Source organism: Tiliqua scincoides, chromosome 7 (genome assembly GCF_035046505.1).
Source record: "Tiliqua scincoides isolate rTilSci1 chromosome 7, rTilSci1.hap2, whole genome shotgun sequence".
NCBI classification, from domain to species: domain Eukaryota; kingdom Metazoa; phylum Chordata; class Lepidosauria; order Squamata; family Scincidae; genus Tiliqua; species Tiliqua scincoides.
In genome coordinates this window covers 33804776-33826113 of record NC_089827.1, presented here as the reverse complement: position 1 = coordinate 33826113, position 21338 = coordinate 33804776, and the positions used below count along the sequence as shown (strand labels likewise).

Below are 21338 nucleotides of genomic sequence, written 5' to 3'. Positions count from 1 at the left end.
GTAGCACTTCTCCCAGCAGATAAGTAAGCAGGATTGGGAGGCTGCTGTGGCCCACGCCACCCAGCCCCTTGCACAGCACAACACTGGTTCCTATGTGGCCCTCCCAGCTCCATTAAAAGTTGGGTGGCAGGGAATTGGGGACTGATTAAAAAATAGAAGATAAAACTTTATTATAGTCAGAGACTAGCCCAAAAATAAAATCAATAAATTGGAGAGTGAATCATCGGTGTCATGGTGTTCTCTGCAGAAGACAGGAATATTTTGAGGTTGCATTGAAGCACCTTGTAAGGGGAGTGGGCTCAAAGACTTTTTTTTGGGGGGGGGGCCTCTGGAGGCTTTGAACCTGTTGGGCTGTGTGGATAGTAAAGAGGGATTTGGTGTGCAGGGACAACCTGGCAAGCAGAATCTTTCATGGAGAGAAAAAAAAGGGGTGGAGAGGTATGACAAAATGGAAGCACTTCTACAGTGCAAGGCCTACGTGTGCCTGCAGAAAGGCCAGAGTCTTCTCACTGTCATCAGTGGTAGTTGGGAAGCTCACAGGAACAGATAAGTCCAGCATAGGAGCAGGGGAGGTCCGGGAGGTGGTTGAATTGGCCCAGAAGGGGACAGGATCCGTGGCACCAGTGCACGCTATATTCTACTGCCCTTCCCAGCCCTCATCTGCCTGCACAGGTCAACTTGGACTTGCATGGTAATATTGCTGGTGCAAGTCCAAGCTGACCCACTGAGGCTGCTGGGGCAAGGGAACAAATGTCCCCTTACCCAGAGGAGATCTCCAGCAGCTGAAATTCCCTGCGGGATGCAGAGGATCCCATGCTGGCACTGCTACATTGCTGTGTGGGAAGTTTAGTTAGGCTGTCAGTTCGTTTGGCTGTTAGTTTAGGAATACACCTTTTCCTTCAAATTCAATTTCATCCACACCCCATAATTGATGCATACCAGTCTTTACTATACTACAATTATATGTATGCCTGCTCAGAAGTCAGTATTACCATTTCCTGCGGGGCTCACTCCTAGTCAAAGGTGCACAAGATTTCAGCCTTTGTGAATAGAGTTATCAGACTCCTGTTAAGTAACATTGCTAAAACACACTTTAAGCTGAATAGAACGGCATTGGTTACTTATTGGTGGATAACACTGATAGCAACAACTGTAACAGCATTGCTCCTAGCAAAGAAATGCTTCCTATGATCTGCCATCAAAAAGGGGCTGTGTGTCAAGAACAGTCTCACCCTCCCTGGAGAACAGCAAAGCATATTACTTGCTCAGTTGCACTACGTGATTGAGACTTTTGTGCTGGAACAAAACCAGGTCTTGCAAAACTGCACTGACATCTTGATCTTAAAACTAGGACAAGATTAAACATTTAATTATATTTGTTCTTGTTGCTGTTGTATAGTCTTAGAATGGCTATAGCAGAATCAAGATGAGCTCCTGCATTCACAATGTACCACTACATCACTGCAGCTGTGCTTCTAAAAATGTTGGTCCAAATCTTGGTGTGGAGCAACTTTTATTTAAAGTTCTACTTTATCCGCTAGGAGAATTAGCTCAAAAATTAACTCAAAATTAGCTCAAGATTAGCTCAAAAATCTTGCTTGAGAATAAGGACAAGCTGGTCAGAGTTTAGGGAACTGAGGGTGCAATCATGAAGCACCCTTCATAAGTCCCTTGTGCTGGCCCAGGAGGGTCACAAATGTGCCATGTTTGTGCCTCCATTCGTGTCAGGGAGGATGATGCAAGGACATGCGCTGGCCGCCCTATGCCAATGCGGGCCCCGGGAGGGTGAGTTTGCACCGACTGGGGCAAGGGTCTTGGGGAGGACGTGAGGAGAAGGCATTTCGGGGCAGGGAGAAGGTGGGCAGCTGGTGGGCAGGGAGCAGGAGGCGGGGCCAAGATCTGGCACATACCAGATCCTAACTCTGTTCTTGGGCAGCTCAGGTTCCTCAGATTTGTGCCATGGATTTAGGTGGCATGTATCTTAGTAGCCCCATTGGGGCTGCTGCAGTGCTACCTGGGGTAAGGGGAAATATTTCCCCTTGCCTTTGGCTGGCCTGCAGCCAGCCCCAAACTTGCACTGGATACAGCACAGGCCCGCCTGTTCCATTACAACTTAGGATTGTGCTGTAAATTTGTCTTCTCATTTACCACAAAGTATTTCAAAGCTACATCAATCATGAAAAAGACTACCACATTACACATATTAAAATAGTTCTCAAGTATAGACTGCTAGTAGAAAGAGTAGGGGGCTATCCCCAAAACAAGTAGTCTACAAGAGTTCATAAAACGACAGGGTGGATAGCACACACTGCCATGGCAGGCAACATACCCTACATTAAGTTTGCAAGCCAACTAAGTTCTGTAAATCTCAAAAGATGACAGAACCATATACACAAGACATAGTACTACTTGTATAGATCATTAGAACTTGACCTTTGAGTTTCTGGAAATGCAAGTCAGTTTTAATCTCATCAACATGACCCCAATCTGTCCTCTTTGCATATATGGAGCTCTTTACAGCAACCATAAAGCCTCAGGCTATGGGATCGTCAGATCTCATAAGCTAAATAGGGTAAAACTTGGTCAATAGTTGGCAAGAAACCTTAAAAAGGAAAGTCTACATATTCCAAGAAAGCAATGGTACATTGGTATTCTCCGATAGTTGTAATAGTATTCTTTACTTTGAACCACAGCTGTTACCTTTGTCTGCTACCTATATGTCCATATGGCATTTTGAAGATCTGGAGGACTAGCTTTGTTCAAAGGTTGGAAGCTGACAAAGATGCAGCAATTTAAGATTCCAGTCTGGCCACCAAATACCAAAACATCTGCAATCAAAATTAAAAATTGGGTGCATGTGACAAGACACGCTTCTGGGCAAGAACAGGATACTCCATAAAAACTGTCCACTCTATGGCGTAGTGTATAACCAAGACTGAACATTTTAAAGCCGTTAATAGCTTTTTCCTCTTTAAAGAATCACTTGCCTAGTTACATCTGTCAAGGAAAATCTCACTTGCAGGCAAGGAAGGCTTTGTAAACTTCAAAGTACGTAATTTCAAAAAAATGTGGCTATCTTGGCTGTGTGACTAGCCCAGGCCCTGTGAGCAAGCAGGCTGGGCCAATGGCAGTGGCCAATGAAGCAGTTAGATTAAACTGCTAAGAACAAGAGAAAAGCCCTGTTGGATCAGGCCTGGGGCCCATCTAGTCCTGCTTTCTGTATCTCACAGTATCCCACCAGGTGGCTCAGAGAACACTTAAGACATATCCTGTTTCCATACCCTTGCACACAGCATTCAGAGATATGTAACCTCCAGGTTTTAAAAGTAACCTACAGTAATCATTGCTTGTATCCTGTGATAGACTTTTCCTCCTTAAATATGTCAATTCTCCTTTTAAAGGCATCTAAATCAGTTGCCTTCACAACATCCTGTGGCAAGGTGTTCCCCAGATAATTACACATTGGGTAAAGAAATATTTTCTTTTGTCTGACACCCCACCTTTGAACTCTCTCCTGCTACTGGCTGCTATGTTGCAACTGAGGTAAAAGGGGAATTTGACCCTTGCTACTGGTCACCAAGGAGTAGCAGTAGATGCAGGTAGTGCTGTAGCCAGCATAACTCAAGCACACTCAGACTACAGAGTTGCACTGATGCAAGCAGCTGATGTCATCAGGGATGAATCTATTCAGAAATTGTACAATTGTACAAACTGTTGCCTCTGCTGTCCCTAGCGCTCAAGGGTAAGGGCAGGAATTCCACTTCCTCCTTGATTGCCTCACAATGGCCAATGGTGGTTTTACCTCACAAACCACCTCAGCAGCTTCCAATGCTGCCAGCTAGTTGGGGGGGGGGGGAGAGATGTCTCATAACAGTTGATACATTTGCAAGGCTGTTTTAGCTGGTTATTAAATTTGTGAACTAGAAGGATGAGAAGAGGTCCAGAGCTCTGCAACCTCCTACAGGGAGAAAAGAATGAATTGCAGAGGCTTCCCTTTCAGAGAAGCAACAGTAAATTGTGATTGAGGCAATACAGGTACCAGGGCAGTTTAACAAATAATGAAAAGCAAGATATCAACATAGCAGATTAAAAAAAAGACTCCTAGCCCTCTTAAGAAGCATTAAAACTCTGGGTTGGACAAACAGATGTGCATTATAGCTGCATTGGTGATCAGTGCTGCATATCTAACTAAAAGTTGCGGGGGGGGGGTGAGAAATACTTCAGAATTCGTTTTGGAACAGAACATGAACTCCAGATCAAGAGTACTTAAGCATGCACTTAACATATCTAGCGTTTCTGGAGCCGAATCTTAATTAGGTCCCATCATTGACTAATTAGTATTCGGTTATACAAAAGTGCTTTCAGGTAATTCTTTGCCCTAGAATTCTTTCCCCTCTTCCCCCAACTCCATGAACTGAAATCAGTCAAAACAAGATGTGATGACTCCACCTCCACCTCTACCAGGAGGATGAAGACAAAGAGAGCAGTTTGGGATGGTATTGTGTGCAATTTCCAGCCCACACACATCCTGTCAATCACCTGCTGCTAGATAAAGATTGAGATGAGAAAAGAGGAAAAAGATTCCAACAAGGAGTACACTTGCACAAAGAGAAGAGCAAATGCAGATCAGAGCAGAAGAGCAACAAGTACATAAGTATCCAGCAATTTTTAGCAACTGTTACCCTGCACGTGCCTGATCTCGTCTGATCTCGGAAGCTAATCAGGGTCAGGCCTGGTTAGTACTTGGATGGGAGACCGCTTGGGAATACTGGGTGCTGTAGGCTTATACCATAGTCTTTCGAGACTGAAGGTTGCCAACCATTTAGGGTTGAATTCTGATCAATGTGGCCAACTATTTATGGTGGACAAATATCAGTCATTCATTCCATGAATACCACCTTTGTGGAAGTGAATCCTACATTTTGTGTTGCATCATGGGTCATACTTTCCTAGCCTTGCAGCATATTCAAATTTCTTTTGCCCTCCTCTATATGAATTTTGTGCTGTGCACTCACTTCTTGGTTTACTGGTGGTATCTATTATTTTGATTGTTTTATTGTTGTAGCCTTGCAAACTGCATTTTAAATTCATGCAAAGATAGCTCCAGGGGTTAAGCACCCTTCCCCACAAATTGTCCTTTTGACACCACACCCAAACCTGGATCCCTGTGATAAGTCGCTTTTTACATGCTTAGGCTGCAATCCTGGACAAATTTACAGTACCTAGGGATACTTTAAACAAAGTGGGATGCATCTAGTAAATAGGTATAGGATTGTATTGTTAACAGTGCTCTTCTTTTTGTTTTTTAAATATATTTATGAGGAATCTCTCTCTCTCTCTCTCTCTCTCTCTCACACACACACACACACACACACACACACACACACACACAGAGTTTCCCATGGGACATGTCCACTTCTATTTTGGATAACAGCATTTACCTTTGAATTCCTGCCAACAGACAACTTCTTTTCTCCTCTCCTCTTTTGTTGCTCATCAACTACATCAAAGTGTCATCTGGTTCAGATGAAGGTTAAACATGCACAAAACCAAAACTGGGACCAAAAGTTTACCTTGAACTGCAAGACAACTGGAAAGTGCAGCCCTGCTTACTGACATCCCAGTGGACCAGGCCAGGTGAACACTGTGTGAAGCCTCTGCAGCACAGTGAATGGCAAGGCTGCTTGTGGTTTATTTGTTGTTCTTTTTAACTGTTTCCTGTGTTTGTGCAGAATATAAATGAAGTAGAGAGGGTAGCCTAGAAGCACGAAGGCATAAAGAAAGATGACCCTTGTTCAGCTTAGTGGGACAGGCCATTCCAGGAGAACATAATGGATGCTGGTTGATGGATTGCAAGTCAGGAAAAAGGCTAGGGCACGCCTAGTTGTCTGTGTGCAGGAAGGTTCTGAATTCCTAATGTGGGAATACTTAAATATCCAAACCTAACAACTGGAATTCCTCAAAAATTTACCCTGGGTCCAATCACTTGATTCTGTTGGCTCCGTAAACTGATACTAACACAAACATGATGAGTCACAACATGCGACATGGGGGCACCACTGACAACCCCTGTGTCAAACTCTCCATTGTGCCTAGAAAGCGTTGCCCATATAAAATGACATCCTAACCCATTTCCCACTCCACTTTGTTGCTGGTTCTTGGTGGTGGGCACGAAGAGACCTGCACAGGTCACTGTACCTAAATGCTGCATAAAGAAACACTGCAGTTTTTTAATGTCTGTCTTGTGTGGAGCATTACATCAAGTTCTGACATCATTGACTGAGGTGTTTGTTTTGCATGGGAAGTATAGTCACAGCCAGCTACTGGACTTTGAAAATGCCTAGCATAAAGCCAGTGGACAACCATAATCTTTGGTATGCCTACCTGGAGATCAGAAGTTTTCTGCATGCAGCAAGGCAGTAGTAAGAAAGGGAGCATGATAGGTAGACTACAGTTGAGGGATTCATATAGCCCAACTGGGCTGCTCTGCTGGAGGAACTAGCTTCCATCAGCCCTGGCTGCTGTAAAGCTTGCTCTGGCAGCGCACTGAGTAGTGCATTACCGTACTGCTGGCCACCCCCCAGAGCATGTAAGCTAGCAGGGGGAGGTGAGGAGGCTGTGGGAGGGAGCTGATTCAGTTGCAACAACACAAGCAGGATCCTATCCCCTGCAGCAGCAGCTCCCCCGCCCCCTTTCTCTCCTTTCAGCTAAAGAGCTAGTGCAGGTCCAAGCAGGTCCTCTGCACAGAGTGGCGTGTGGCCTCCTTGGACAAACTGCCTCCGGGGTCAAAGTGCGAAGATAAGACAGAGCACGTTAAGCGTCTGTGCAAGGAGAGGAAGGGGGCTAAGGGGACCGTGCTAAAGGGGCTGCAGGGACTGGGATGTATTCACTGGTCCCTGCAACAGCATCCTGGGGGTGCAGGGAGCCCTGCACAGGCATCTGCAGGGCTTCACGCAGCTTAAAAAGTGAAAGCGCAGCAACCGTGCTCCACCTCCACAAGACCAGAAGTTGAGCGTGATTGCTGTGCTTCCACTTTTAAAAGGCTGCCCCATAAGGGAGCAGAGGCCAGGGCCCTCAGGCTGGGGCGTTGCAACACCCTAGTTTGAAAAGCCCTGCTTTAGTGTTCTAAGCAAACAGGACCTAAACCTTAGTGTGTAAGTCCTGCCAACTTCAAAAACTCTAAAACCAGTTAATTAATTAACAGTATTTATATACCACTTTTCAACAAAAAGTTCACAAAGCGGCTTACAGAGAAAATCAAATAACTAATGGTTTCCTGTCCCAAAAGGGCTCACAACCTAAAAAGGTACAAAAGAACACCGGCAGACAGGCACTAGAAAAGACACTGCTAGGGGGAGGATGGCCAGTTACTCTCCCCCTGCTAAAGGAAAGAGGAGCACCCACTTGAAAAAGTGCCTCTTACCCAGTTAGCAGGGGTACAGTTCAGTTTCAATTCAAAGTTAAGACCAGTTTGGAGTTAAATACAGTCCTGCCAAAGAGAGCTGAATTAAGAGGACAAGAATCTAGGAAGGGCATTTTTCCAGCCAGCAGATTTAGCATAGTCAAGGAACCTTTCAGGAGTTTGCAAAATTCAGGTACCCCATTAAGGAGTTTGCTTATTGGGTAAGCCCATCAGCAGGCTTCTGAAGCTCCCAGGGCTGTAATCACCTTCTATTGTCTTCTGGTCTTTGCAGTTCCCAGGGCTGTAATCAGCCACCTACTGTCTCCTGTTCTTTGCTAATCTCACCTGTGAAGACCAGCCCCTTTTCAATAAACCAGAAGGGGGCGGGGAGGAACTAGCTAATAGCATAAAGCTAGCTTCCACTGAGCCTCTGCATGAAGCGGCCTGCATGAAGCAGCCAGTGGCCTTCTTGGATGAAGTGCCTCCTAGGACAGAGCGCTAAGGTAACTCACTCTGAGTGAGCAAGTTAAACATCTGTGCGAGTTCAGCAGCAGGGTGAGGAAGTCAGGGCTTCAAACACTGCCCTTCAAATTCCTAGAGAAGAAGGGCAGCAAACCAGTGTACCTTTATTAAATCCCTAAACAAAAACACAAAACAATGCAGTCAGATAGCCAGCAGCAGGGTGGGGGCTCTCCAGTGTATTGCACTGAGTGTCACATAAATGATTATATGCTTCTGGTGCATAAATCATAGATGTCTCCTCAGTGCACGGAGTTTCAGGGAACTGGTCTGCTCCCTTGAAGCCTTGGTTGCTGACCTGGAAAAGCAAAGGCAGGCAAGAGGGTTGGGCTTCACTTGAACCAAAATGGAAACAGACTGCTGGTGCACTACATTAAGAAGGTGGCAGAGCACCTTTTAAATTAAAACCTGGGGGGAAAGCCGACAGGAGTCGAAGGGCATCCAATGGGGTGAGGGTGGAGAGGTTAGAGAACAACAAGGTAGCGAAAGAGGGGGAATTGGAAGTGGAAGTGTGATGGGATGTGACAGCTGGTCCAGCAGAATGAAAGACTGCAGGGATGAAGGAGCAAACAAGGAGCCCACCTTGGCGGACTCTATATACAAGTACTTTTATGCAAATATGCGAAGTCTCCAAGCAAAGAGGAGAGACCTGGAGTGATTGGTGGCTACGGAAAACATTGATATAGTGAGTAGAACAGAAACCTGGTGGAATGAGGAGAATCAGTGGGGTACCACAATCCCAGTCTATAAACTCTATAGCAGGAACAGCGAGAGGGGTTGGACATGGGGTTGGACATGGGGACAGTGTTGGACATGGGGTGGCCATCTGTGTTAAAGAAAGGGTAGAATCCAGCAAAGTAGAGATTGAAGGTGGATCTGACTCCACCATAGAATCACTGTGGGTTAAGTTACTAGGCTCAATGAGAGATGTAATACTGGTGGCATGCTATTGTCCTCCAGACTGAAAACCTGAAGGGGACCTTGAAATGAGGAAACTGATCAGGGAAGTGTCGAGGAGAGACAGAATTGTTATCATGGGACTGGGATTCCTACAGACTGGGTCAATTCATGCTATGGTCATGAAACAGACAGGATTTTTTGACTTGCTAAATGACTGTGCCTTAGAACAGCTAGTCAATGGAGCCCACCAGAGGACAGGTGACTCTGGATTTAATATTGTGTGGTACTCAGGATTTGGTTAGAGATGTAAATGTTACTGAGCCATTGGGGAACAGTGACCATGCTGCAATCTGTTTTGCCAGGCACGTTGGGTGAAAGTACCAAGCAGATCTGACACAAAAACCCAAAGGGCGAACTTCCCCTAAATGAGGAGACTAGTTAGAAAGAAGTTGAAAGGGAAGGTAGAAAGAGAGAAAGAAATCTCTCCAGAATGCACGAAGGCTGTTTAAAATAATGGTAATGGAATCCAGTGGACGTGTATACTGCAAAGGAAGGAGGACTCAACTAAGTACAGGAAGGTTCTTGCATGCTAACAAGCCAAGGTAGAGAGGCTGTAAAGGGCAAGAAAGCTTCCTTCCGTAAATTGAAATCTTCACCTAATGAGGAGAATTAAAAGGAACAAACTGTGGCAAAAGAAATGTAAGAAGGTGATACGGGAGGCCAAGAAAGATTTCTTGAGGAGCATATAGCCAACAATACTAAGTGGAATAACAAAAGCTTTTCCAAATGTGTTAGAAGAAGGAAACCTGCCAGAGAAGCAGTTGGCCCTCTCGATTGTGAGGGAGGGGAAAGGGGAGATAAAAGAAGACTTGGAGATGACAGAGAAATTAAATGAATTGTTTGCATCGGTCTTCACAGCAGACGACCTCGGGCAGATAGCACTGGCTGAACGGCCCCTCCTGACTAAGGAATTAAGTCACATAGAGGTTAAAAGAGAAGACCTTTCAGCCCTAATAAACAAATTAGAGATCAATAAGCCACCAGGCCCAGTTTGCATCCACCCAAGAGTTACTAAAGAATGAAGTTGCTGATCTCCTGACTAAAATATGCAACTTGGGCCACAGTGCCAGAAGATTGGAGGATAGCAAATGTCACACCAATCTTTAAAAAGGGAAGGAGAGGGGACCCAGGTAATTATAGGCCAATTACAGCCTAATGTCTGTTCCAGGTAAGATGGTGGAATGCCTCAACAAAGATAAAATCTTAAAACACATAGACGAACAAGCCTTGCTGAAGGAGACCCAGCATGGCTTCTCTAATAGCAAGACGTGCCTGACAAACATTTTAGAATTCTTTGAAAAGGTCAACAGGCATGCGGATGCGGGATAATCTGTGGATATTATATATCTGGATTTTCAGAAGGTGTTTGACACAGTCCCTCACTGAAGGCTGCTGAGGACTCCACAATCAGTGTATAGAAGGGCAGGTCCTCTCTTGGATTAGGAACTGGCTGAAGACTAAGAAACAGAGAGTGGGTATCAATGGGCAGTTTTCACAGTGGAGAGAGGTAAAAAACTGTGTGCCCCAAGGATCTGTCCAGGAATGGTGCTTTTCAACCTATTCATAAATGACCTGGAGACAGGGGTAAGCAGTGAGGTGGCCAATTTTGCTGATTACACTAAACTTTTCCAAGTGGTAAAAACCAGAAGGGATTGTGAAGAGCTCCAGAAGGATCTCTCCAAACTGGGAGAATGGGCTGCAACAAGGCAGATGTGTTTCAATGTAAGTGTAAAGTCATGCACATTGGGGCAAGAAACCAAAACTTCACATATAGACTCATGCAGTGGTTATCAAACTCTGCGGGAGTCTGAGAACCAGGGTAAGTGCTTGGGGGGTCGGGGACTGGGATGGCAGGGGATATCCCGATAGCATCACAGTGATTGTGGCACTGCAGGTACCCAGAAGCATTTAAACACACCTGGGGGACTGTACAGTCTCCCAGAGGGTCCTGGAGGCTCGCAGCCCTCTCTGCGAGTCTCCCCTCTGCTGCAGTGAGCTCTGATCTGCACTCAGAGTCTACTTTTGGTTTGCAGTCAGAATTCTGGGGCACAGCTTCCAAAACCAGCTTTTGGCCTGATTCAGCTGGGCGTTTCTTACATGATTTATTGCAGGTTGGGAGGCTTATGGAGGGGAAAGGGGAATTAAATTCCCCCACTGGAAACAACACATGCCTTTTAGTCATGGCTGCACCAGTCGGGAGTGGGGGAAGGATGAGATTGGTCCAGAAGTCTGTCAAAACACATTTGGAAAACCTTGATTTTCTGAAGATAGCTACATATTTCTGAACGCACACACATCACTGTATCCAAGCGATTTTATTTTGTTTCATTAAAATAGTTATGCCTCCATAGGCCTTCATACCATCACAGAATTGTGAACTTGGGAGGAAGCATACGAAAATATGAGAGAGAGAGAGAGAGAGAGAGAGAGAGAGAGAGAGAGAGATGTTTCACACATTGGACACAATTCCCCACCTTAAATGGCTGCTTAGGATCACAGATACATCAGACACTTTCTTCAGAAACTTTCATTAGAGCCAAACTATGCATTCCTCACAATTGATCAGAAAATTTAATTTTTTTGTACAAAAAGTGGGGAAAACATACATGCTTCAATTTTTTAATACTTAAAAAAAGAAACACACCCCTTTCTAGAAGAGGCGCTCTCAGCTTTGAGTATACAGCACCTCCATATTTTAAACATCTACCTGTTCTCTTTCCAGAATGTTGAACTCAGATATTGTAGACCCAGATTATATATGGAAAAAAATATATAGGACTTAGTAACATACTAACGTTTTGTGGGCAAACATTCAGAGCTTATATTTGGAATTTCAAACAAGCTCCATTTCAAAATTATTTCTGCATATTAACCTTGGAAAGCATTTTTGAGCTTGTAAGAGCCAAGATTCCATTCCAATTGCACCTGTACTTCTTAAACACTTTGTCTGGATAAGCCAACTGCAGCTCTTCCACCATGGATCTATAAAAAGTTTATTGAACCTACAATTTAAAGAGAGCTGCCCAAAAGTTATAGGAGTGCAAGGTTTATATGCAATGATGACATCTGCATTGTGAGGGACTCTGCCAGATCATCAGCAGGCTCAGAGCTGAGCAGAATCAAACCATTGGTCCTGTGGCATCTACTTTGACTGGAAGAAGTGTTCATGTTTTCACACATGTTTTGTGTGCAGAAAATCTCAGGTTCAGACCGGAGATGATAGACTTACTAGTCACAGCCCCTTTCTAAATTGGAGATTCCAGGAACAGAAGTTGAAACTTTCTGCACACTAAGCATGTAGCCTGCTGAACTATTGACTATGCGTTTGTGTGTTTGGTGTATATACTGTGATTTTTGTGGGATGAGGAAGTCCCTTGGCAGCTTCACAAAAAACACCAATTATGAGGTGGTAATCAACACAAAGGCATGCCTGCACATGAATATAGCAGTCCAAAAGTGTCAATTGTCAGACACTGGTCTAAAAAACAGTGGACTTAAAATCAATCCATATATAAAAATATGGCCAAGAGATAAAGATGCCAGTTATGAAAAGATGCCAATCCCTTCTAAAATTAAAACTTGATGTTGTTGAAAACTTCAGGGGCCGTGGAGTAAAACAGTACACTGTGTTCTGGAAAGCCTGAGTTGGAATCCAGTCTTAGGTAAAACTCACTGGAAGTCTTCAAAGAGTATCTTTCTCTTAATGTAATTTTTACATCTGTACAATGAGACTTGAATTACCATTCTCACAGCAGCTCTTTCAAGATAAAAAACCAAAGAAAAATTTTGTGGGGTCTTCAGTTCAAGGTTCTGACATGTAACATCACAAACACAACATTAGGCAGATAAAATATTATTTCACTTATTTTAATGTTTTAATAATAATAATAAAACACCTAGTTATTATTATTATTATTATTTTTATTATTATTATTATTTAAGAGCTATCAGCTAGTCTTCTACACAAAACAGCAACATAATAGTATCATATGATGCTGCCCTCTAATAAAAATCAAACCATTTGTTTTTCTAACTCAGGATTATTCTGACCAGCAGCAGTTCCCCAAGGTTTAAGACATGTTTCTTTTCCAGCCCTACCTGGAGATACAATAATTGAACCAGAAATGTACATCATTTGGTTAGGCCCCAATCACAAGGAGGGTGTGAATGTTCCAAACCACAGTGATAGGGTGGAAATTAGAGATAGAATTTCTAAGCGAGAACTTCCAAACGCCCATACACAGCACCCAATCAAAGAGATATTAGGGTGCAGAGAAAAAGGAACAGGTCAACGTCATTGAAGATTGCTGCTCCTACACAAATGTTTAATGCCAATACTAGTGGCTTCTGTGCCAAGCTAGAGAGGCTGAAATGCTTGGTTATCATAGCATAGTGAAGTCAAGGAAGCTATAAAAGGCAAGAAGCCTTCTTTCAGAAAAATGGAAGACTTGCCCAAGAAAACAAACAAAAAACTTGTATAATCTGGTCCCTTACTTACTGATACAATGAACACATTTAGCATTCTAAAAAAAGGAGTTAAGAACAAAGAAAGGTACCGAGGTCACCACATACTTATCTCCAGTGCTTTTTTTGTAAATAAAAAGGTGCAGGAACTCACAACTTGTTAATCTTTATTTATTTATTTATTTATTTATTTAGAAACCATTTTTTATTGGAGAAATAAAATATTTTTTATGTGCTTCCCCCCTAAAGATGAACTTACTTCTGAGTAGACTTGCATAGGATTGGGCTGTCAATCTCCACATCCCCTTCCCCCTAGCTATTTTTTCTGTACAGGTGCACTTGTAGCATGTAGTATGTAGTGTGGCACTACTTCGAGGAGAGGAAGCAGTGAATGGATTCCGAAAAATAGCTTACATGAGTTCCATGTAACAAAATTACTCTAAGCAACTGTGGGAGTAAGAACAAAAAAGGAATTCTTACATGAGAGGGGTCCTTAGGTGCACATAGAAACAGCTACGTTTGCAAACAAGCGATTAAATATGGTTTAATTCAGGTATCAGAATACTCTGTGTCTTTGGGAAGGCGCTTGGCATGCAATTGTATGTTCTCTGCTGCCCTGAGCAGCTGCTGTGCTTTGCTGGAGAGGAGCTGCAAACGCTGGCTGGCGGAGGGCATGCTTGTGGGGGAAGGACGAGGAGGATCTCTGGCAAGGCTGGACAGCACGTTCTACAAACGTAGAATCCCTTTTCACCTGCCCTTAGCATGTGAAAACGGGTGCAGATATATATCTCTGCCAGGATTAAGAGCCCAATCCTAGCTATGTCTACTCTGAAGTAAGTCTCGTTCTAGTCAATGGAGCTTACTCCCAGGAAAGTGCCTAGGATTGCAGCCTAATCCTATGCATGTCTCCTCAGAAGTCCACTTTAGTGAATGGGGCTTACTGTGGATAGGGTGGCAGCCTCAGGGCCCAATCCTGTGCCTGTCTACTCAGAAGTCAGTCCCATTAGAGGCAGTGGGGCTTCCTCCCAGGAAAGTGTGGAGAGGACTGCAGCCTCAGAGCCCTTCCTCTGCCTGTCTACTCTGGCTGCAAGGCTATGACATTTTCCTGGGAGTAAGCCCCATTGAACACAATGAAACTTACTTCTGAGTAGACATGCTTGGGCTCTCAGGCTGCAAGGCTATGCACCCTTTCCCACGAGCAAGCCCCATTGAGCACAATGAGACATACTTCTGAGTAGACATGCCTAGGCTCGTGCTGCAGATTGGCACGGGGCTGCACCAGCCAGCTTCCCCTCCTCCTCCGCCAAGCCAGTACCTGGGCATTCCGTGGGTGCCTCAGCCCGTCTCCCTGGCTGGCTGGCTGGCTGTCCGTCCTCCTCCTCAGCGTTGGTGCGTGTCCCCCCGCGCCCTCCACCAGCTTGGAAGCTGCACTGGGAAGCAGAGCCCAGGGGGAGGGAAGGCAGGCTGTGCTTAGGCGAGAGCTTGGAGATGGGGCAGGAGGGGGTCGTTGTGCAGTCAGGCAGGGGCCAGGTGCCCGCCTACCCTGCACCCCCCAGCACCCACCCAGCAAATGCCTCTATTTTGCTCCCCCCCAGAATGCCTCCAAAGGGGAGGGGCCCCTGCAAAAAGGTGCCGGAACTCCGTCCCTCCGCGTTCCATTAGAAAAAAAGCCCTGCTTATCTCCAATCTGCCATCAAAAGCCTAGACAAGTGTTAAAACAGTCTTTGCATGCGCTGATCCCTCCTAGTCCCCAGTTTCTGTCCTTTGGTCACACTGAGCTTCCTGTGTGGTATAGGACGCAATCCTAATCCCTTATGTCTTTCCTAATCCCAGTGCTTTCCAGCAGCTCTGAGGTAAGGGAAACATTCCCTTACTTTGAGGAGGCCTTCGTGAGTGGCACCCAACTGCAGGATGCAGCACATGCCCCACTGGCCCCACTGCCCCACATGCCCAAACTATGCCAATGCTGGAGAGCACTGACATAAGGGGTTAGGATTGCACCCATAGTCTTTTGTCCTCCAGGGGGTGCATATGTACCAGAAGTCCAACATTACAAAGACACAGGGGAAAAGCCAGTTTCCACAGATATTACAACACAACCAAGGGGAAGAACTGAATCCATTATTGACCCATAAGAATAATCTTGGTACATGAAATTAATCATAGGTTTTAGGATATACTCTTGAGTTTCTTGAAAGAGTGCCAGCACATTGCATTGGTTTTCTGCTATTGCTTTTAATATGCAGAGATAACTGCCCAAGGAAAAGAGAACAGACTATAAAATTCTCTGCAAATATGATTACACATAAAAGCCACATCAACTGTGCAAAGTGATAGATGAACCCAAACCGAACAGCTGTACTTTTTCATTTATTTTGGAACCAAGCAGAGGGATCATGGATAGAGAATAATAGTCTTTTTTTTTTTTTTAAAGTATTTGGAGTTTAATTGAATTATACTTCTTCTGGGAATTTTAAAATTTCAGAAGGAATATCAAGTTGTTGGTAAACTGAATTCCATATAGCTGAAATAAAGAACTGTCTGAAATGTTAACAGTAAGGTTGATATATTTCAATAAAACCATTTTTTGAAATAGCAACATAAAATGTTGTACAGAATACTTATTTTTGCTATTAAAACTCAAGTCTTGAGTCATTGTAGATCATTTTAGACTCAAAATGCATGCCTGAGTGATTATGGATGAGCTTAAAACATTGACGACTGCTTTATAGCATTTGCTACTATGAATTCCATTTTCACCTGAAACACAGTACATTTTACTGAAGAGGAGATAAGCAAGAGATGTCCCTAGTACCAAAAAACCTGGCATACAATCCAGCAAGTACCCAAAGGACTGCCTGCACCCACAAGAACCTTTCTGCATGTCGACATCATCCAAGGTCCCTCTCCAAGTCCACCCACTACATCCATCCAAATACAGGTGGAGCCTATTTATCCACGTTAGTTCCATGGAGCCTATTTATCCACGTGACTCGGCGTGATTAACAAAAAACTCATTGTGCTAAATTTCAGAGTTACAAAAATACACTGCAGCCTGACACTTGGGGCTGGGAGGAAACTAAGGCAGCTGTTATGAATCCCCTCCCCTCTGCCTCCCCCTCCTTCCCCTTTCACAGGTGGAATGCTGAGCTTTTAAGAGGCGTTTCTACTCAGAAGTAAGCCCCACTGTAGTCAATGGGCTTACTCCCAGGAAAGTGCGGAGAGGATTGTAGCTTAAATCTCATGTTTTGCTTGCTGGGAAGGCTTGCTTGTGAGCCTGCACCATCTCAGTGGGGGGGGGGGGAATTTGGTAAACACTCCCTGGGTTTTTAAAGCAATCCCCTCTGTTGCTACTGCACCTGCCCGTGAGTGTGTGTGTGTGTGTGTGTGTGTGTGTGAGAGTGTGAGAGAGAGAGAGAGAGAGAGCACTCCACCTTGCTGTTCTGACTACAGGGGTTTTCTGCCCCCCTTCAGCCTTGGCTGGCTCAGGGGCTCCAAGAGTGTTACTGTTCCTTTGCAAGGGGAACCTCTTCCAGGACTATTTCCCTGCCTGGGTGAGGTGGAGCCTTTTTGCAGTGTTTTGGGCTGCCCAGAAACAGAGTGAGTGCAGGGCAAAGGAGGCAAAGGTGTGTTCGACTTTCAGTTCCCCCCACCCGATTCAAGCTGAGACAAATAAAAAAATTCGATAAAAAAAATTCATGTATAAATAGGCTGCACCTGTACTAAGGGAGGGGGCCTTCTTGGTTGCTTTGCCCCACTCATAGCATTCTCTCATAAGGTGATTGTATTAGATGCCAAGTCTATTTACTCTGACTTTTTAAAGTTGCTGTACCTGGTTTTAACTCTGCTAATACAGCTAAAATGGCAGAACAATGAAATCATTAGACTACCTGTATCGTGTTATAAAACAATACAGGATTAACTATTTTTAAATCAGTATAAACCAACGTGGGAAGGAAGACACAGAAAGGTTGCGTAAAATGGATTAAAATAAGAAAATAAGAACCCAATCATATCCAACTTTCCATTGCTGATGCAGCCATACCACTGGGGTGTGTGTTGCATCCTGTGATGGAGAAACAGTCATGACTTCCTCAAGGCAAGGAAACAAGTGTTCCCTTACCTTGGGGCTGCACTGAAGCTATAGCAGTGCTGGAAAATTGAATAGGATTGGGCCCTAACTCACTATTGCAGAGCCACTGAGTTGAAGGTGCTTAATCCAATTAGGAAAATAAGGCTTTTAAACAGAAAATTGATGCAGTTGACAAAGTATCAACTTGTGCATAACTTTTTCCATTAGATATGCATCACAAAACCTGGACAACTTCATCCCATTTTGAGCCTCTCTGGACATAACAGACAAGACAGAACCAGTGTGGGACATTGTATGGTACATTTCTATATCCATACCCAAGGTGAAATGCAGTTTACAACTACCTATCTGGGGGACTGAGACCTATACAATCAGGCATTGTATGGAGGAAGACAGATGGGTTTTCTTCCCCTTTCAAATACTAACTAGACCAATGGAGTCATCCATTCAAACTAACCCCTGCTAATTGGGTAAGAGGCACTTTTTCAAGTGGGTGCTCCTCTTTTTAGCAGGGGGAGAGTAACTGGTCCACCTCACCCCAGCAGTGTCTTTTCTAGTGGCTGTCTGCTGGTGTTCTTTTTGCATCTTTTTAGATTGTGAGCCCTTTTGGGACAGGGAGCCATTAGTTATTTGATTTTTCTCTGTAAACCGCTTTGTGAACTTTTTGTTGAAAAGTAGTATATAAATACTGTTGTTAATAATAATAATAATAATAATAATAATAATAATAGGGAGGCAATTTAGGACTGAGGTGGTGCTTCATACAGCACATAACTTGTCATGAATTTGTTGCCATGAGAAGTAGTAATGACCACTAGCATGGATGCTTTAATAGGAAATTCAGACAAATTCATGGAGGGCAGGTCTATCAATGGCTTCTAGTCATGACAACTGACTAGTGTGCCTCTGGATACCAGTTACAGGGAAGCAATGGCAGAAGAGATGTGGGTCTCTCTCTCCTGTCTGCAGGATTCCCAGAGGCAGCTGGTGGGCCACCATGGGGAAAAAAAATGCTGAGCTATATGGGCATGTGGCCTGATCCAACAGGGTTTCATTTATATTCTTAAAATCAATATAATTGCCTTATATACCATAATTTTTCTCAAGAATCTTATTCTGATAGAAATCACTCCCCCCTTAAGTTGCAGCTCCAATTGCACCAGAACAGTTTAATAAACATTGATTGTGCTCATTGACAGCTGCAGATTTTATTAAATATTAATAACATTTTGTATATTTTATGTGTTTCATGAAACTTTTATACCTCTGCCCTACAGCTGCAGTAGATTTTATCTAAGCCCGAAAACATGAGCGTCTGTGACTGTTACACCACAGATTGTATCCATAAATAAAATCAAACTAATTTAAGGATTGGTAATCATAGGTACACAAATTTGTACATGTGTTCCACAATATCACAGTGACGCAATTGTGCCAGGGAGAAGTAATTTCTCACTGAGAATCTTTTGTGAAGGAACTTTTGGCTGAAGTAATAGGGGTTGCAAATATCAAATGCTGAACTTTTAATAATTTGCAGTTCCTTAACACAACGAACACTTTTGGTTCACAGCAAGCCACAAAGGGGTTAAGGGTTGGTGTACCAGCAACTCAACACAGTTATCCACTGCTTGTCATTCATGGTGCACATAACATGCCTGGTGAATAGCTACTGGATCTGCCTTTGCCTCTACCAGCAAAGGGGCTTGGGGAGAGGATTTTATGTTCACCCTTCAATAGCAACACCAATAGTGGCTGCAGAAAAACATGTTGGATTGGCGTGGGGAGGGGGAACTGTGGAAAAGCATCTGCACCTCAGTCGCCACCTTTAACAATCGGGGACAGAGTCAGAAGTCACATGATAACTTGACCGATCCTTCAAGTCAACTTAATACAGTGTTTCCCAAACTGTGGGTAACGACCTACCAGTGGGTTGTGATCCAATTTTTGGTGGGTTGTGAAAAGTTTCTGAAATATATATTTAAAAAAAAAAACACCAACCAACTTTGCAAGTACCCTTGCCCAGTTTACAGAAGACAATTATAGCTGCAAACAATCTGGATGGAGAGACCACTGACACCTAAAGGACACAAAATAACATACAAAAAGGTATGTACAATTTGCATTGCTGGATCATGTTGCTCATCCCATTTTGCTGCTTTATGCCTTAATTTTCTTATTTGGTTTAACTGGATTTTTTTTTAGTCACTTGTAAGCCATCCTGTGAGCAGAAATTTTTGAAGAGCAGTATATGCAACTTTCAATAAATTAAAGAGAGAAGTCAGCACTGGCACCCAAGGAAGAATGAGTAACAAGACACAGGCGCCATCCCTAATATATGCCTACTGGAGCATATGAAAAACTTGCCTAGTTTTTTTTTTTAATGTTTGGGGCCAGGGAGAAGAGGCTCTTTGTGCTTCTAGATACAATTCATTATGTCATCCCTCCTATTTCAAAAGAAATAAGGGAAGATATATTGCTTCCTGATGCTTGAGAGCTGAAGGGGAACCATTTTGACATAACATGCCTCATGGTATACATACATTCCCTTCCAAGCTAGCAGCTTCAGTAAACATCTTGTCCAGATACCCACACTGATGACCCTAGAGAATAAACAGGGCCAATGTAGCCACCTTGAAGCTTTGGCTAGCGAGTAAATTAAAATCGGCATCTTGACCATGATTCCTGAAAGAGGTTATTCAATTATTTACAGGGCAATAACAGGTTGCTGCACTTTGGGGCAGCTACAAAACAACTTTTTAAACAGAGGGGAAAAGATGGACTGAGGCAACCAAGATATATTAAAAAATAGACCAGTCAGTCTCTGTGAGCATAGCCCTTCAAGGCTTCCTATGTTCTTCCAGCAACTTAGGTACCAGATAATGGTTGGTTGTTTTGTTTTCTGACAAACTTGAAAAGTTAATCTCCATTCTCTGAAGAGTCTGCCCAAATGTAGAAGAGGATAGCCTCTAGCAGTCTTAAACATTTGAGCCATTTCTGTTGATACTGAAAATGCCTCATTAAATAGCCAATGAGTCACTGATTTGTAACTAGAGGGATATTGCCAATCAAATGTGTAGGGCAACCATTAGAAAGGAGTAGGGCAGTGGAGTACATGGCTCCCCAGTTTGCATGAAAACCAGCAGGGAGGGCTTTTCACTACATGATGGGACACATCCAAAGGTGTGAATTGCTCCAATTGGACAACACTGCATTACAGAGAAGATACCAGATCACTTTCTGCAGGGTTGGACCCAATGACTGCATGTGTAAAACCACAAGTCGTTGACCATGCACATGTGGGTTCTGTTCAAGGGTGCATTTCTACAAAACTCTGGACGTTTGTGTTCATGCTGAACTAAAAAGGTCTTTTAAGTGGCTTAAAAATTGGTAGACGTGCTTGTTTTCCATCCCATCTTCTCCTTCCCGGACATCAGGTGCCAATTGTAATTATCCCCCAGTTGTTTCTTTACATCAGACTTGCAAAACTTGCCACCTTTCAGCCTAATTGATTGGTTCTAACACCTAGAATCGAACCGATCAATAAACTAAACATGTTGGCAATGTTTTGTTTTCCTATCCTCCCTTTAACATAGCTGCTACAGGGGGAAATTACCCAGATCAGTGGCTAGAGGGGGGTTTGGACCTCGAGCCCCACTGTCATTTCCTCCAAGTACTGCTCTTCCATAAAAAGTGGCTATTTAACCCTAAAAGTGGCACTGCTGCATGGCAGCTTTGTAAGCAAATAACCACTTCAGGTGCACAAGCGCTCTCTCTCTCTCTCTCTCTCTCTCTCTCTCTCTCTCTCTCTCTGTGTGTGTAAGTAAGTAAAAAGATTATTTTGGTGGGAAAACAGGAAGGTGCAAAAGGGTTAAAGCCCTCACCCTCTGCTGAATGGAGATA

General features: G+C 43.8%; 1 protein-coding gene and 1 pseudogene across 1 annotated transcript in view; one reads left to right on the top strand and one right to left on the bottom strand.

Moving 5' to 3' along the window:
* CELF2 (CUGBP Elav-like family member 2) overlaps positions 1–21338 on the bottom strand; it is a 503139-nt gene that overhangs the window by 447429 nt on the left and 34372 nt on the right. The gene's annotated exons all lie outside the window — the stretch shown is intronic.
* On the top strand, positions 4665–4784 carry LOC136658209 (5S ribosomal RNA; annotated as a pseudogene).